Consider the following 18143-nt stretch of genomic DNA (forward strand, 5'->3'; position numbering starts at 1 on the left):
AACCAGTGTCTTGCACATGAGGGTAAATTGGTCATTTATGTATTTAAATAAAAAAACGTTTTAATAATTAAAATTAACACATATGGAGTACAAAAGAAAATAATATTTTTTATCTTTCAAACACTCTCTCTCTCTCCCTCTCTCTCATCTACCACCACCACACCACCGTCACCAACAACTCTCACCACCACAGTCACTATCAATCCTTACCACCACCGCCCTTCGTCACCAACCCACCACCATCACCATCAATCTTCTCCGGCGACCACGACAGTGGTGGTTGTCGTCCGGTGAAATTTCGCCACCATCAAACTTTATATAATAAAACATCACTCGAATTCATATTTTTTTTCATCAGACTGCAGTGACGTATCTGTACCATCATTATCGGTAGCTTTAAAAACAATAATAGCCTCTTAAGCTTCATCTCTCCAAAAATGCAGATCTAGATTTAAAATTCCATCAGAACTGAGTAGAATTTTGGGGTACAATCAACAACAGCAGCAGCCATATGTCGAATTTAAGTCAGATCTATGGCCGGAAGGAGAGGTTTTACAGCTCGTGCCGGCGATAAGAAGGTACAGTTAGCAACAACAAGAAGATAGTGTAAACACGAAGAAAAAAAAGGTAATATATATATGAGATCAAAATTATATAATATATATAGTTCCCGGTTAAGATAACTGCTTGAAGAACAAATGAGCACCGTTGGATGAAGTTGAAGCAAGATCTCGGCCGTCTAAAGTCATTGAGATTCTTCTAGAAGCGGCAGTTCATGACGGTTCCTCGGCACAACATCATATATAGAGAGAGAGAAAGAAAGCTTCCACCGTTTCTATTCGCCATCGAATTCCAGACCTTTGCCATCGATTTGATTTCCTCCCTAAGACACTCTTCGGACAAGTAAGTTTTTAATCTTCGAAATTCCGATTCTAATTTCCGGCAGAACGAAGATTCATATAATTACAGTGAATCAAACTCATTTGTGTTTTGTATAATAATCGTGTCTTTTGTGCAGTTTCTGAGCTGCTGACCGATGTATTGTTTGTGATTTACGCCATTAGGTTAAAGATGCTGATTTATGTCAAAGAAAATTGAACAAGGTAGCATCAGATGGATGGGAGATTTTATCAATATCTTATGTATGAAATTTAGGTGTTTTTATATTTAATTTAGCCACGGTTTATTGCACCAACTTTTATTTATATTACATTTTCTAACTGATTTGATATCTTACTTGGGCCTTGAAGGTCTTTGTTATTTTGGTAAATAATGAGGAAGACCAGTGTCAATTGATCTGAGTAATCACAGATAGCATCCTAGCCTTGCAAATCATAATTTAACAAGTGGTTGTACGTTTCTTTGTTTTTATTAACGCTTTTGTTAAAGTTTAAATGTTTATAACATGCTTCATGACGAATAGTGGGAATTTTAGCTACTCTGTAGTTGGTGGGCTTATCAGATCAGATCCCGGAGTGCATGAATCCATATAGCTACCTTTGCTAAATCCTGAGCCCATGTAATGACCCATCCAGCTAAAGATCACATCCAAATTGGCTTGATTTTGGAAAATTAAAGTTGATTCTGACTGACCATATTATTTGTGTTAGGGGCCAACATGATCCTACAATTGAAGTCAGCAATAGCCGGAGAACCACAGGAAATATTTCTCATAACTGGGATAGGTATGCTTTATAATCAAAAGACCCTCATATAAATCATCAAAAAGTTCTTATTTATTTTGTTATCTACATAATTAACACTTTACTTCCTGCTTGCTAGCATGACTTCAATGGCTGAAGAATATGATATATGTCCTGTTTACGCGGAACCGGTGGCTGGAATGATAAGTATGTTTATAAGAGTGTGGATTCATGACACGGTAAAACACATATAAAAGACGGCATTCTCGAGTTTAGGGTTACTGTAAAAGTTTGGCGTGTCAACCTGCAAACACAATTGACTAAACAGTTTAATATCGGCCCATTAACGTGTTTCAAAGTAAATGGGTCAACAAAAGAACAATATTTATACATATCAGATGTTGTCACTGTAACCCCAAATGACCTCTCATGAACTATTTTCATTGGACAAACTTCCCTTACTAGCTGGTATGGCGTGATTGTTGCTAGTTGTTGAAGGAGATATTATTAACTTATCGTGGTATTCACCATCTGGTATGGTGTTAAGAAGCTTTGTGAACTTGGTGGTAGACTAATGGTAGAATCATTTGATGGAATGGTGTTTTCAAGTGTATTTGTGTGACTGTAACATCAAAAATGGCAATGTTGCTTAATGATTTGTAAACATCTATGGGAATTATTTTTTATTTTTATTATCAGCTTATCATTTTTATTAACTAGTATAAGTTATTTTATTGTTATTAGTATATATGATTATTGGTGGCGGCGGCGGCGGCTTATATCATTATAACATTAAAGTTCCCGTCCACCGGACGGGTATAAAACTAGTTATTTGCGGTTCCCAAATATTTTGGGTGGACGGGTATAAAACTAGTTATTTGCGGTTCCCAAATATTTTGATTGGATGAAACTCAGAATTATGAGCAAGAATCAAGTATGGATTTGTGTATGTTATGATGAACCGGAAAGAACCGCACCCGACTTATTTAGAATCGTATTACAATTAACTTGATCAACAAGTTAATTCTTAATTACACTAAAATCACTAACACATCTTACATGTCAAATTGTATTTTGTTTGTTTGTATTTGTATTTTTCTCAAACTTCTGTCCACTTTTAAAATTTATTATAACATATATTATCTATACTATATATAATACATCAAACAAGGGCGAATTAAGACACCTATTTTTAAGTAATTTACAACACTTAAAGCATGAGGTACATGTGTTAGTAAGGGTAAACTTGTCTTTTAAGCACAATCTATTCAACTTACAAGTTTGGTCCCTCATCTTTAACCATATTATGTTTTCAATTTACGTTGTAAATTAACTTCCCACCATGCTTTATAAACGACTATAACCTTTTCAAACGTTAATATTTTTATAAAAAAAATTACACCATAAAAACGAGCATTTTATTCTCTTTAATTCGGATATGATATTGTTATATAATTTTTTTGATTTTAAATAAATTAATATGTTACTTAGGGGTGTTCAGTGTCGGTTTTGATGGTTTTTAAGTTAAACTTGTGAGTCCAACCGTTAATACTGATTTTTTTGCCTTCCAAAACCAAACTCAACCATTGAAAGTTGAAACCGAATCGTTACCAACGGCCTGGTTCCAATTTGGTTTCATAGTTTAAACTTTAATAATAAATTTAGTTTAAAATAATTATTAATTTAAATGTACCATCAATTTTAACTAAACACCAACATAATATGATACTTGAGAGGATTATAAATAATGATAATTTTAGCCACATAAATGGAAAAAATTAATGGAAGATCTAGAACGTGAAATAATAACAACAAAGATCACAAAATGAATCATACTGCAATTAGGTTAATTTGAAGTTGTATAGCCAAGTTATTTGTAATAAAAAGATTATGTTCAATTAAATTTTAACTATATCTAATATATATTACAAAACATATCTAATAATTAATCATAAAAAACATTAAAATGCATTCAACAATTACAGTCTAGTCTGGTTTCATATGGCCGGTTGCCAGTATAAACCGCGAACCTATCATTTACTACGTTTTGAAAATTTTGAAACCGACCAACAAACTGAAAGTAAAAAAAGAAAAAGAAAAAAGAAGTCAAACCAATGATCGGTTTAAACGATTTCAAGGTTTTAACCGAACCATAAACACTTATATTTGTTATGTGATTAACAGGTTCAAACACCCGCTGCATCGCGCGAGCACCCGTCTAGTTAATTAATACTTACTATAATTAAGTAAATTATTTAAAGCAAAAAACAACAATATAAAAGATGAGAGAAAGTTATCAGAAACATTCAAAATTTGAATTTAAAATAGCATGATTTTCAGAATTAATTAAATCTCTATAGTAATAAAAGAAAGGTGTCAATAAGAAAAAGCCTCTCCCCTGACAAGTGGCATGTTCTCCGGTATAATCAGTATTTGGTCGACGGTTACAGAGTTAAACAAAATAAATATCATGTATTAAAAAGAAAATTCTCAAATAAAACATAGCCCACTGTTAATCAAACCCTAATCCCTAATTTCTTTGTCTCCTTCAATAGCCATCGACAGAAGACCGTCTCGTCCTTCCTTCCGATCAATTGCTTTCGAGATACATTTCTGGTAAGCCCTAATCCCTAATTCAGGCGTTTATAGATAAATCATCGGATACAGTTTTTTAATTTTGTTTAAATTGTAAATCGGTTCTCTTTTTTTATGCATTTGGGTTTTGTCAAAAATCTCTAATCAAATCCTTTTAATGTTTCGTTTATATTATTGTTAAAAAATATAGATTACAGATCTGCATATTAGTGGAGATATAGCTTTAAACACAAATTCATCACTTCTTATTAATTTAATTTATTTTTTTATAATTTAGGTTTTCTTCCAATTAATCACATGCTGAATTTAGATGCAAGTTTTACAATTCAGTCTGCATTTATAGTTTTACTGTGTTTTATTCTAATTGATATTATTGATCACGGTTCATTTTCCGAATCATAATGTGTATATTTATTTTATTATATTTATCTAATCATTTTATAAATCAACTAATTCAAGAACAATACTTAAATAGATATTGTAATATGTTTTATTCTAATTGATATGGTAGATGGTGTTTAAGCTAAACAATTTTATTCATATTCATTAATTGTATTTAAGTTAATAATTTGTTATCCTCAAGGTTGTAATTCAAATTAAAAAAATATATATATATATATATAACTGTTTAAAACTGCTTTATGGCGTTTTATTATTAAATAAATGGTTAAAACTGCTTTTATGCAGTTTCTTTGCACATATTTAGCTTAACCGACTTAAGTTGGTTTTGCACGATCTTGTTTTGTTGATGACTAAATACCTTTAAAATATGAACCCTCGCACAAACATACTCATTCCTATCTGGTTTCTATTTGGAAAATATTGGTGTCAGTGTTACTCCAAAAACGAGTTCCAGGTATATTATACTTATTATATCATATTTCTTTTCTTTACACGAATTCATTCTATTTTGATACATAACTTTGGGATATATACAGGTTACTTGACAATTCTGACATTACAAAGTTGAGTGTACTTGATGTAACCCTTGATGCTACTATTAAGGTTCGAATTGTCAAGTTGTGTAAGCTACCTTCATTCAAGCATCCTAAGGCTATGTTTGGGATTCCTTATATACACCTCCTTTTCACTTATAAAAGGAGTTTTTGATAAGTTACTCTCCTCTAACTTATCAAAACTCCTTTTTCCTTCTTTAAAACCTTAAAAAAGTCACATTAACCAAACATTATTTTAACTTACAAAAGTTAATAAGTTATAAGGAGCTAAAAATAAGGAATCCCAACCACCCCCTAATGCTACTCGCGCAATATAATTGATCCTTATGGATGAGGAGGTAACTTTTAAATTGTTCATTTAAATATTTAATTATTTAATGATTATCCTTTACAACTTACAATTCATTCCTTTTTAGGGTACCAAGATTCAAGCAACTGCTATGAATGATTACTCATGCAAGCATGAAAGATTTTTTGTTGAGAAAGAATGTGTTTTTATTCAGAAGATTGCCATGGGTGACAACCTTTCAAGCTATCGATTGACAAGTCATCCTCATACACTGTTTTTGAATTTCGATTCTTTTGTTAAGAGGTGCAATGATCCTGTTGGATCTTTACATGGCTTCTCATTCATCGACTTTGAAATGCTTTAGAACAATTCTTTAACTTAGAATTATGTTGTTGGTAAGTAGTAATATAACTTATATTATGTAATTTTCATTATTGTCATGTATGCCATTACATTATTTTACACTAACATACTGTGTTTTCTTTACCTTGTAGATATCATCGGGTATTTTTATACATATTTTGACATGGTTGATCACAAAACAAAAAATGGTATGAAAAAGAAAATGAATCCTCAAGTTTGTGACTCAGGGTACGTTATTTTAAATTCCCTTATTTGTAATATATCAATTATGTTACTTAAATTGCATAAAAAAATTATTGTGAAATTTTATTTTATATTTGGTTATGTAGGTCGCGTACTATTTTTGTTACGTTGTGGGAAAGCTATGCTGAGAAGATTAGTGATTTCATGTCACAAAATCATGCTGCTGCTTTGCAATTTGGAAGATTTAGTTATTCGAATGGTTTTAATTTTTATTATTAATGCATTATTCATTCATCATACTTGCCTTTTGATAGTTTTGATAACTCTTTATTTTACATCCCCAGAGGCGCGTATGTTTCTTATTCCTTCCAAGCTGGTTGTACCTTGTACGTCAACAATGCCATTGCCGAGAAAAGAGCTTTTAAAAAGGTACCATGTCTTTATAGAAAATAGAGATATTGTTGTAAAAACCAAAGAAGGATCTTTAATATATATTAGCGAGCTACATCCATCTTACCTTGCTCTTCAGTATCCATTGTTATTTCCTTACGGTGAAGATTGCTATAGAGTTGATATATCTCGTAGAGGTGTTGGTTCATCTACATCAACCAAACAACAAAATTGTATAATGAGGGAGTTCTTTTCTTATAGAACTCAAGATAGGATGGGCGTGTTCTCACTAAGTCTAAATTCTAGACGGCTTTTCCAACTGGTGTTAGTGGATGGGTACACTATTATCTAGAGACTGAATTACATACCTCGTCAACAAGAGGAGCTAAGATTTGAAAGTTTTGAGAATTTACGTAATTTGTAATGTTGGTTGGTTTTCATGAACTTGTAAAAATATTTGAGTTTGTTGTTTTGGGGTATGTATGTTTAAATAATCAATGACTTATGTTTTCAAAATATGTACTAAATATGTTTTGGGTGACTAAATATTATGAATATGTATATGTATGCATCATGAAAGTTTATTTCTTATTTACTGTAACCTGAATTGCTGTTAGTTGTAAAATTGTTATTAGTTAGTTGTAATATTAATACAAATGTAATGTTAATTTGTGTTGGCTGATCATATTTTTGTGATTATAAAACGTGTCAATTTTGTTAGGTTTGAAGTTTGAACTTTAATGGAGTAGGACATTCTGTTGGTAATAAGTTATATTAGTTAATTGTAATATAATACAAATAATCATGAGAATATATTACTATATTTTGTAGCTGTATTTTCGCTTTATTTTAGATCCAATTTAGTAAGTTTACATTAAAAAAATATAAAACGTATCAATTTGATTAAAATGAAAATTATAAATGTAAAATTGTGAAAATATAATTGTATTTATATGTAAATTAATATGCTTACAAGATTTATTGTACCCAAACCCGTGTATCACACGGGATTATAACCTAGTTACAATATATTTGATTAGAACTAATGGGTTATACAAATTAAACACATGATCCAAGGATATTAAGGATTAAGGAGAATAGAAATTAGAAAAATAAGAGGGAAATTAAAACTAGGAAGGCATGTACTTAGGACACGTCATCTTTATTTTTTATTTTTTTTATAAAAATAGTCAGATTAGATATTACCTCACTCTTCATGAAATATAAAACCTAAAAATGGAAAATGGTAGATATACATTTAACCCATTGATGTGTGGTTCCAACTTTACACGAAGTTTCGTACCACTTAGAAGAGAATCATTGTGTACTATATACTAACTATGGAACAACATGAAAATTTGCTTATTATTTCATTATTTACTTTTAAAGTTATTGTTACCAACATTTTTTTAAAGCATGCTACACAAAATCAACATAAGTTGAAATGTCACATCCCTATATGTCTTTTAAACTGGATGGTGGATTAATTAGTCATGCTATTTTAAGTTTAAGCCTAAAGCCAATCCATTTTTAGTTGTAGACCAGACATGTAATCCCCTTGGTTGTTGGTATGCACAAATGTCTATTATTTTTGCTATAAAATACCATCTGTTTATTGTGAAGTTTGTTCCTAGGGTTATATTTTCTAAAGTGATGGTTAATCGTCTGAAACGAACAAAATCATGCATTCTCATAAGTTTTTGCCTGAAGCCATTTAAATAAATACTTTAGTTAAACCAGTCACCCGTGATTTTTCTTAATAATCATGTATTTCCGTTACGTGCATATAATCTATTCTCAAAATGTAAATGAAAAAAGAAAAAAAAGAAACATTTTTTCATATTTAGAAAATCGTTATTCATTTTTAATCTACATGTTTTATTATCTTTTAAAATAAAATATAACATATCATATTTAGAAAATCGTTATTCATTTTTCATGGGTTGATGTTGCGGTGGATGTTATTGTTTACTCGTTTTACTACAAATTTTATAAAAGTTGTTCCGGTTATTTTTTACATTTTTTATTTTATAAAATCAACGAAAGATATCCGAACCAAGTCTACTAAAATATCCAATTATCCTAATGTAACCGACCACAATAATATCGAAATTCAAGTTAGCGTGGGTTCTCATTCATCGTAGGACAACCGATCACTTTGAATCTAAACGACCAAACAAACGGGCAAACAAGTGTTTTTTTTATATAACATTAAAAAAAAAACCCTAGATCTATTTGTAAAACACTCATCTATAGGGGTGTGCATAAATAGGTCTGAAGAGGTAGGTCCCAGCAGAGGTGGTTAGGACCCGCAAGACTCCTTAAAAGGAGACGTCTGCGCAGTTGAACACGCAAGATTCCTTAAACGGACGTCTGCGCAGTTGAACCCGCAGACTTCACCATAGGGACGTCTGCGCCGCGACCTACCAAACCCGCAGGACTCACCACGCTCAGAGTTGTGACGACCTCACAAGCGGTACGCAAGCTGGTCCCGCAGGAAATGCCTCCCTATGGTTTCCAAGTATCCCCTGTTCCCGCAGGTGCGGATACCCGCCATTAGGGACTGGCCACCCGCGCAGCATGGCTACACGCATAAAGGCTCCAACTCGTAATAATTCAGTAGTCACCTGAAGAAGGAATGAGCAAAGCCGGGAACATTCCCGCATAAAGGCGGGAGGGGGAAAACTCCCGCCTAAATGAGCCAGTCCGTATAATAATGGAGGATCTTTTGTGTGATACCTGACGAGGTATGGACAAAAGATCTGACCAACGATACGACAGCTCACTGACAGCAGCATAGCAACACGCCACAGCACTGTGACCATTAGCCGCCGCCTGCTCACCAACTCCTGCCATACCACGTGCCTAGCCTGTAGTTGGTGGAAAAGGAAAAGTGAACAGCACGCCTGGTCACTGTCAGCCGCTACCTATCCACCAATTACCAGCAGAGCACGTGCGTAGGCCACAGTTGGCAGAGTAATAGGCCGGCTAAACCTCCTTGGAAACCCACCTTCGGCTATAAAAGACATCAAATGGTAATATCATTTCATCATCTAATATCTTGTATAATTTACCTGATAACTGCTCTAGTATTCTTAATATACTTTTATATTCAAAGAGTAATATAGACTGATTCTCACGCCGGAGGGTGGTCACAAGGAGGAACCCCCCCTTTCTTAGTGACGAGCTCACGGTGTCTGTTTTGCAGGTTATCGGAAGAACCATCTTGCCGGAATTAACCCCTCGTGGGAAACGTCTATCTAACCCTCAGGTTACTCGTAATCTGTCGGGGTTCGACTGGTGTTTCTTCATTGGCGCCATCCGTGCATAAAGCTAGAACTTTATTTTTCTCCAGTTTTTTCAAAAACTTCTGGAAAGATGGTTAAGGATACTTCGGTCCCGAAACCGAGTAACCAAGAGAGTCCGGTAATTATGACCCCAGCTACAAGGGGGAATACCGAGTACACAAACTTTACGAACACTACCCCAGCCACCCAAGCCGGGGCAAGTGAAGTAAATAATCAGACACTGGGATTCACCGATACCCAGTTAGAAAATCAACAGACGAGGCTCCCCTGCCAAACACTCGATGAGGTTAAAGCGTGGGCCGAAGCACGTCAAAAAGAGTTCCAAGCTGAGTTGGATGAACGTTTACGTTCAATCCAACAAGTGGAAGAATTCGAGTACGATGATGATTCGGAGGAATCCGAGGAAGACGCGAACCCTCGTCATAGGGCGAAAGGGAAGCGTAAAGAAACGGATTCCCAACCGAGAAGGCGTTTTGGAGAAGCATTCAGTCCAATAAACGTGGGCAACAGCCCACGGGACTTCTCCAAAACATTCACGCCAACTGCGGCAAGGGCGGGAACGTCCAAATTCGCAAGGGACATTGCGGAAGCAATCGCCCCAAGAAGTGCCAAACAAATGTCCAACATAGGCACGTACGATGGTATTTCTGACCCTGACGATCACATGAACAGATTCATCGCGGGGGCGACCGTCAGTAACTGGACGGAACCCACGTGGTGTTATATGTTCCAAATGACGCTGGTCGGGGCAGCTAGAGCGTGGTTCGACCGTCTGCCGGTCCACCACATCTACGATTGGGCAGACTTCCAACAGAAGTTCAACCAACACTTTAGTCAGCAAAGAAAGTACACTGAGGAGCAGTGGACAATCCTCAAGTGCGTCCGAGAGGAGGAAGAATCTTTGCCTGACTTCATCACTCGCTTCAACTCGAAGAAGCTAAGCCTGGGCAACGTTAGCGAAGATCTCGTTCGCGCCGCTTTCATCCAGGGCGCAAACGACCCGGAACTCATCCGCACCCTGACGGGCAAAGATGGCATGCCATCCACATGGGATGCCATCATGACCGCAGCTAAACGCTTTGCGGAAACCGAGAGGCAACTGGGTAGAGATCTTCCACAAAGTACGAACCTCTACACCCAGAAGACGAGGGAAAACAACGTCCTTACCGCCCGATTAAACAAAAAGCGGAAGCTGGGCATTTGGCAGTCAAGGGTAAACTTTGACACCCCGTCCGGCTTCCAACATCGGTTGGGCGGAAGAGATAACGTGAAACCGGAGAAGAACTCCAGGTGGACGCCACTCACAAAGAGTGTGTCCGAGATATTCGCCACGGAGGAGCTCCCGTGGCCGAAGGCTCCATACATCCGACATCGCCACAATGCTGACCGGAGAAAGTATTGTGATTTTCACAAAACCAAAGGTCACAACACTGAAGAATGCTTAGACGTAAAGGACTTGATCGAAGCATTTGTCAAGGATGGGACACTCGCGCACCTTGTGGCGAAGTGAGCGTCGAGCAGGCTGATGCGTGAACCCCAGCTGGGGAAACGCACGAATAAAATCGCAGCTTCAACGGAGACTACATACTGCGTAAACAACGAGATCCCGAACAAGATACATGTCGGCTCGATGGTGCTCCCATCCAAGCCACGTTTAATGGGAGCTCAATTATACAGTTTATGTAGATCAATTCCAAATTTGTAAAGAAAAGGCCTAGAGCCACTTCTAATGGAAACGATTCTCCTTCAAATTAAAGCTGATGATTTTACATTTTTATTTTATGAACTTTGCACATGGAGATGCCGGTATCCGCCGCATCAAGTGAAGAATCGCTGCGCAGGGAAGGCGGCAAAACCCGCACAAACCCAAAAACATCAAACCTTCACGCAGGTCAGTTAAAGGGGAAAGGTTCAGCCATCCCACTATGTGAAAGTGCCGGTATATCCGCATGAATCCTAGTAGAAGAAGCTGAACACTAACCTATTAACAACCACGCGTTGAACGGTCGATTTGAACACTAATGCCGGTAGTCATCGCATCAAGTAAAGAGTCGTTGCGTGGGGAAGGCGGCAAAACCCGCATAAAACCAAAAAACGACAGGACCTTCACGCAGGTTAGTTAAAGGGGAAAGGTTCAGCCATCCCACTATGTGAAAGTGCCGGTATATCCGCATGAATCTTGGTAGAGGAAGCTGAACATTAACCTGTTAACAACCACGCGTTGAACGGTCGATTCGAACACTAATGCCGATATTCACCGCATCAAGTGAAGAATCGTTGCGTGGGGAAGGCGGCAAAACCCGCATAAACCCAGAATGACAAGACCTTCATGCAGGACAGTTAAAGGGGAAGAGTTCAGCCATCCCACTATGTGAAAGTGACGGTATACCCGCATGAATCCTGGTAGCGGAAGCTGAACATTAACTCATTAACAACCGCTCGTTGAACGGTTAAAAGTCATTATGAGGATAAGGAAAAACCTATGCGCAGGTCAGACAGGTAAAGTTTAGCCATCCTACCAAGTGCAAGTGCCGGTCCTATCCGCACATTCACAAAGGGGGAAGCAAAACTTCAACCTACTGTCAACCACATTCAAGGTTAACTTATTCTAAACACTTGGGAAATCGCTAATTTAAACTAAGTATGCAAGTCATATAAGGTTTATAAAGCAATGAACCCAAAGGAAATAACAGTCATATCCACAAAAAGATTTGTATTTCACAAAGATATATTACAAAGAATGGCTGGGTAACTACCCGCCTACAAAATAAAATCTAGTCTATCCTAGCAGCGGGAAGGGATCTTCAGAATCAAGCTTCAGGACCACTTCCACTTGGACCCGCCCCATCAGTAGAGCGTGGCGGTTCAAGGAAAGCCTTGAGGATAGCAACTCCATCATCAGCAGCAGCGACTTCCATCACCTTCTCCACCACCGGATGCGGGAAGGCGGCATATTGGTTCACCGCTTGGTCATATGCAGCTTCGGTGTCCGCATCGAACAAAGGGAAGTTAGAAGGCGGGACGCCTTTCTCAACGAACCCTAGACCAAGCAGGAAGCCGGCCTTTTCCCCATCCTCATGAGAAGCGTTGAGGGCTGCGCTCATGGCGTCATCGTAAGTAGTCTCTGAAAAGACCCGATGCACAACCTACAAAGAAAATACAAGTGTCAAACACATTTTCTATGAACAAAGGAAAGCGTGAAGACATAAAGCTAAACATACCTGAGACAACGCTTCTCGAAGAAGCCATTCCTTGGCAACCAGAGCTTCTTTAAGGGCGGCTTGAGCTTGGATGCAGGCGCGTTCGGCTTCGCTTTTGTTAAGGTTGGCAAGTAGCACTTCCTTTGCGGCAGCCTCTTCGACGCCCTTAAGCTTCCGCTCGGTATGGTCAAGCACGCCCCTCTGGTCCAAGATCTCCTGGAGCTTCTTGGCATCTTCCATCGCCAAGGCATCATGAGCACGTTGGAGAGCCTCTAATTTGGCCTTGAGCTCCTCGTTCTCCACGCGTAAAGGCTCAGCAACGGCTTCAGCCTTGGTGGCCCTCTCGGTCGCGTTCCTCGCAGTCTCCTTAGCCAGCCGAAGCTGTTCGTTAACAGCTTGGGCAGCCTTGGAGCGGGCCTCGAGTCGCGCTTGAACCTCAACCTCGAGGGCCTTGAAGGCCTTCTCCTTCTCCGCAGCAGCTGCGGCTAACTGTTGGTTCTCCTCCCGAAGAGCCCGCGCTTGAGATACTTCCTTGGCGCGAGCTGCTTTCAACTTGTCGTTTTCACGACAAAGCAGCTCGACGCGCGGCTGCATCCGGGCCTGGAGAACCCGAAGCTCATTGGTTAGCCTACCCTCCTGGTAGCTAGCCATGGCTTCCCCCAACGCACCATGGGGAGCAGCGTGGCGAGCCCATTCCACGCACTCCACAGGGGTACGAAGGGTTGTTCCTCGGCGTATGTTCCATCGTGTAACATACACTTTATTGGAATCCGACACTGCAAAAGAAACAAAGCAGTAAGGAAAAAGATGAAGAAAAAATATAAAGGCCAAAATAACCCTATGCACCTGTAGGGTCGATCACAGGCCGATAGCCACCAAACCCATCACCTGAGCCTAAGGGAAATCCATCCAAAAGGTCGGGCAGATGGGAAGGTGACAAAGATTGGCGAGAAGCCCTGCGCGTACCTGATGGGCCGGCCGTCGTGGCCGGTGGCGGAGGCATAGTAGCGGCCGCCGTGGTCGCTGCCGTGGTCGCCGCCGCGGTCGCCGCCGCAGAATCCGCAGCAATCGTAACCGCCGGCTCGGTGAAAGATGCTGTAAAAATCGCACTTACCACCGGCGGTGACGTCATCTCGGCTGGAACAGTCGGCTCAAAGGAGTGAGCGACTGATCCAGCGGAAGCAGGCGCAGGCGCCTGGGTCGTCGCCTCAGGTAGGCTGACCGAGCCTACCGTCATCGGCGGAGTGGTACTCCTCTGCGCTACACCCTGGAATGCGTCAACATCTACGCCTGCACAAGAAGATAAGTGTTTCAATAAATTTAGAAAGTGAAGTCTACAAAGAAGGATGTTTGTACTTACGGGTTCTCTTGAGCTTGAACGTACGGACGGGCGGGGACGAACCCGATGGAGCCGGTCTCTTGGTGCCGGTCACCGTCGTCGTCATTGGTTCTCCGGAGGTAACAGTCGTAACCTCCGGAGCAGTGGTCTTCTCACCACCGGGGGTCCCCGCCACCTCTTCATTATCTGACTCGGTGTCAGATAGGAGCACTGGATCGGCTGTGGAGGCCGCTTTCTCCTTCCCTTTCCCGCCAGCAGCCCTCTTCTTCCGCACCAGCGGAGGACCATCTGCGGATTCCTCAGAAGAAGACAGGATGTCAGGAATTCCAGCAGCGGGTAGAGCATTGAGGGGTGGAGGAGAGAATAACGCCTTACCTGGCCGCCGGTGGCTCAGGATCTCGTGGCCCAGCGGATAGACCTCCACAAACCGATCCGCTGTTTGTTCCAGGATGGGCAACTCGTTCTTGTCTAAAGCACGAGTACCCACCCTCACGGGACCGTCAGCTTCCCGCGGGTACAGGAGCGACTCCAAATCGTTCCCCTCTGAAAGAAAAGAAACAGTTAGAAGACAAACTCATATCGGCAAGAAAGACAAAACATACCATAAGGAATAGAATTCAAACCGTATTCGAGAAGGATGGGAAACCGAGACGCCTCCTTCCATACCCGGCTCATCCCCAGCATCACCATCCCGGACTCCGGAAACCGGTAAACCGGAGACTGGACCCGAGATATCTTCGCGAACCATTCCGCCTCCTGGTAGCTGGAAGCATGAAGGCTCGGAAGCGCTTGCCCGTTCTTAAACTTCATGGCAATGGGGATGGCGCGGGCAGAAATGTAGAAGAACTCCCGCTTCCACGATCGGAGACTGCGCTCGGTCGCGCAAATCTTCAAACCCTTAATACGGGTTGACAGGGTGTACCACCCCTGGATGCACCTCCAAGTATAGAAGGTCATCAGGCGGTCCACATAGGGCTCAATACCCAGAATCCGGCACACCCACTCGAAGTGCCGGATCTTGGCAATCGCCATCGGATGCACCTCGGTCAGGTACACACCATGCCTCTCCAGGACACGGTACACAAACTTTGTCAATGGGAACCTAAGGTTCCCATAAACAAAGAATGCAGCATATACCCCGATCTTGCCACTGGGGGCATCGTACACAGTCTGCTGAGGTTCAGGAAACTCAGGCTCAAGAGACTCAAGCATGAATTTCCTGACAACATACTGGTACAGATCGATAGGTAGAGCACACTGGCACTCGCCAGCAGTACTCCTATCGTCGGCTACAGCTTCAGCATCATGGGAAGACATATTGCAGAGGAAGAAGAAACGATTTCGGAGGAATGCTCAACTGAATAAGGGAGTATTCACCAGAAATTGCTTTAGAGATGAAGAGAAGAAGTAAATGTGTGAATTACAAAGGACCATCTTCCCCTTTATATAGTGATCGCAATTAATGCGGTGAATTTAATGCGAAGGAGAGAGAAATTGAAGGTGCAATGAAACCGTGACATGTGGCACCGGGCAAGCTGGCAACAGCTGTTGACAGGACGAATGCGGCCACGCGCCCGAAAAATCGCGCCCACGCGCCGTAAAAAGCGACTAGAATGACCAAATAATGTCACGTCGCCATAACTTCCAGCACGTCCTGACACAGTCAGAAGAAACCGTCGCACGACGACTGTTCTTATCCTTTCACCAACTTTTCAAATTTCAAAAATTCAAAAAAAAAAAAAAAAAAAAAAAAAAAATCGAAAAGTAAGCGGGAAAAACCCCTTACCCTGGCTATCCAGTTGCCCGTAAGACGGCTGCGGGTATAGTGTTAAGGCAAAACCCTTCACATACCTAGCACCCGCGGGGAACAGAGGCCAAGAATACCCAACTATGAAGTCGAGTGCGGGTACAGTGTAAAGGCAAAACCCTTCACATACCTAGCACCCGCAGGGAACGGAAACCGGAAAAACCCAATTATGAAGCCGGGTGCGGGTACAGTGTAAAGGCAAAACCCTTCACATACCTAGCACCCGCAGGGAACGGAAACCGAAAAAACCCAATTATGAAGCCGGGTGCGGGTACAGTGTTAAGGCAGAACCCTTCACATACCTAGCACCCGCAGGGAAGTGAAGCCGAGAAAATCTTGGCATTCCACCCAACTACAAAACGGGCACAGGTACAGTGTTAAGGCAAAACCCTCCACATACCTAACACCCGTAAAAAGTCATACCTCGGCACCAAATTGTAAGACGGGCGCGGGTACAGTGTTAAGGCAAAACCCTTCACATACCTAGCGCCCGCAGGGGATTAAAACGCCAGGAACACCTCGGCAACCATAAGTCAGGTGCGGGTACAGTGTTAAGGCAAAACCCTTCACGCACCTAGCCCTGCAGGGATTTAACGCCAGGGATACCTTGGGAGTAAAGTAACTAATAAGACGAAGTGCGGGTACAGCGTCAAGGCAAAACCCTTCGCATACCGAGCACTCCATGGGAATTGAAACCAAGAAGGATCTTCTGGGCCATGCTTGCAGAAACGGGATTAACATCCCCGCATAGCGGGAACGTCAAGAACTAGATTGTTTGAAACTTCAGGATGGAATTGGTGGTTATAACATGATTGATCACTATGTTCAAAACCACCAAGACCTCATGGAGAATCTACACAAAAGGTTCTAAACGCTCCTGACTTGCGGGGAGGTTACAGACCTATCCGCATCATCCCAGAGATCAAGCAGAACATTGGGAAATTCTGCGTGACATTGGGAAACCCGTGGGTAAGACTTCCCGCGGAAAACCCATAAAACTAAACCCTTTTCAAAAACCCCTTGCTTAAGTCCAAAAGTTCACCTCACTTTATTAAACATTCATGAGAAGAACATTGGACTGGGGGGACTTGAAGAGGTAGGTCCCAGCAGAGGTGGTTAGGACCCGCAAGACTCCTTAAAAGGAGACGTCTGCGCAGTTGAACACGCAAGATTCCTTAAACGGACGTCTGCGCAGTTGAACCCGCAGACTTCACCATAGGGACGTCTGCGCCGCGACCTACCAAACCCGCAGGACTCACCACGCTCAGAGTTGTGACGACCTCACAAGCGGTACGCAAGCTGGTCCCGCAGGAAATGCCTCCCTATGGTTTCCAAGTATCCCCTGTTCCCGCAGGTGCGGATACCCGCCATTAGGGACTGGCCACCCGCGCAGCATGGCTACACGCATAAAGGCTCCAACTCGTAATAATTCAGTAGTCACCTGAAGAAGGAATGAGCAAAGCCGGGAACATTCCCGCATAAAGGCGGGAGGGGGAAAACTCCCGCCTAAATGAGCCAGTCCGTATAATAATGGAGGATCTTTTGTGTGATACCTGACGAGGTATGGACAAAAGATCTGACCAACGATACGACAGCTCACTGACAGCAGCATGGCAACACGCCACAGCACTGTGACCATTAGCCGCCGCCTGCTCACCAACTCCTGCCATACCACGTGCCTAGCCTGTAGTTGGTGGAAAAGGAAAAGTGAACAGCACGCCTGGTCACTGTCAGCCGCTACCTATCCACCAATTACCAGCAGAGCACGTGCGTATGCCACAGTTGGCAGAGTAATAGGCCGGCTAAACCTCCTTGGAAACCCACCTTCGGCTATAAAAGACATCAAATGGTAATATCATTTCATCATCTAATATCTTGTATAATTTACCTGATAACTGCTCTAGTATTCTTAATATACTTTTATATTCAAAGAGTAATATAGACTGATTCTCACGCCGGAGGGTGGTCACAAGGAGGAACCCCCTCCCTTTCTTAGTGACGAGCTCACGGTGTCTGTTTTGCAGGTTATCGGAAGAACCATCTTGCCGGAATTAACCCCTCGTGGGAAAC

This window comes from Bidens hawaiensis, unplaced genomic scaffold (assembly GCF_021521415.1).
Source record: "Bidens hawaiensis isolate Kalapana, Puna unplaced genomic scaffold, B.hawaiensis_p1.1 tig00029003_1, whole genome shotgun sequence".
NCBI lineage: Eukaryota > Viridiplantae > Streptophyta > Magnoliopsida > Asterales > Asteraceae > Bidens > Bidens hawaiensis.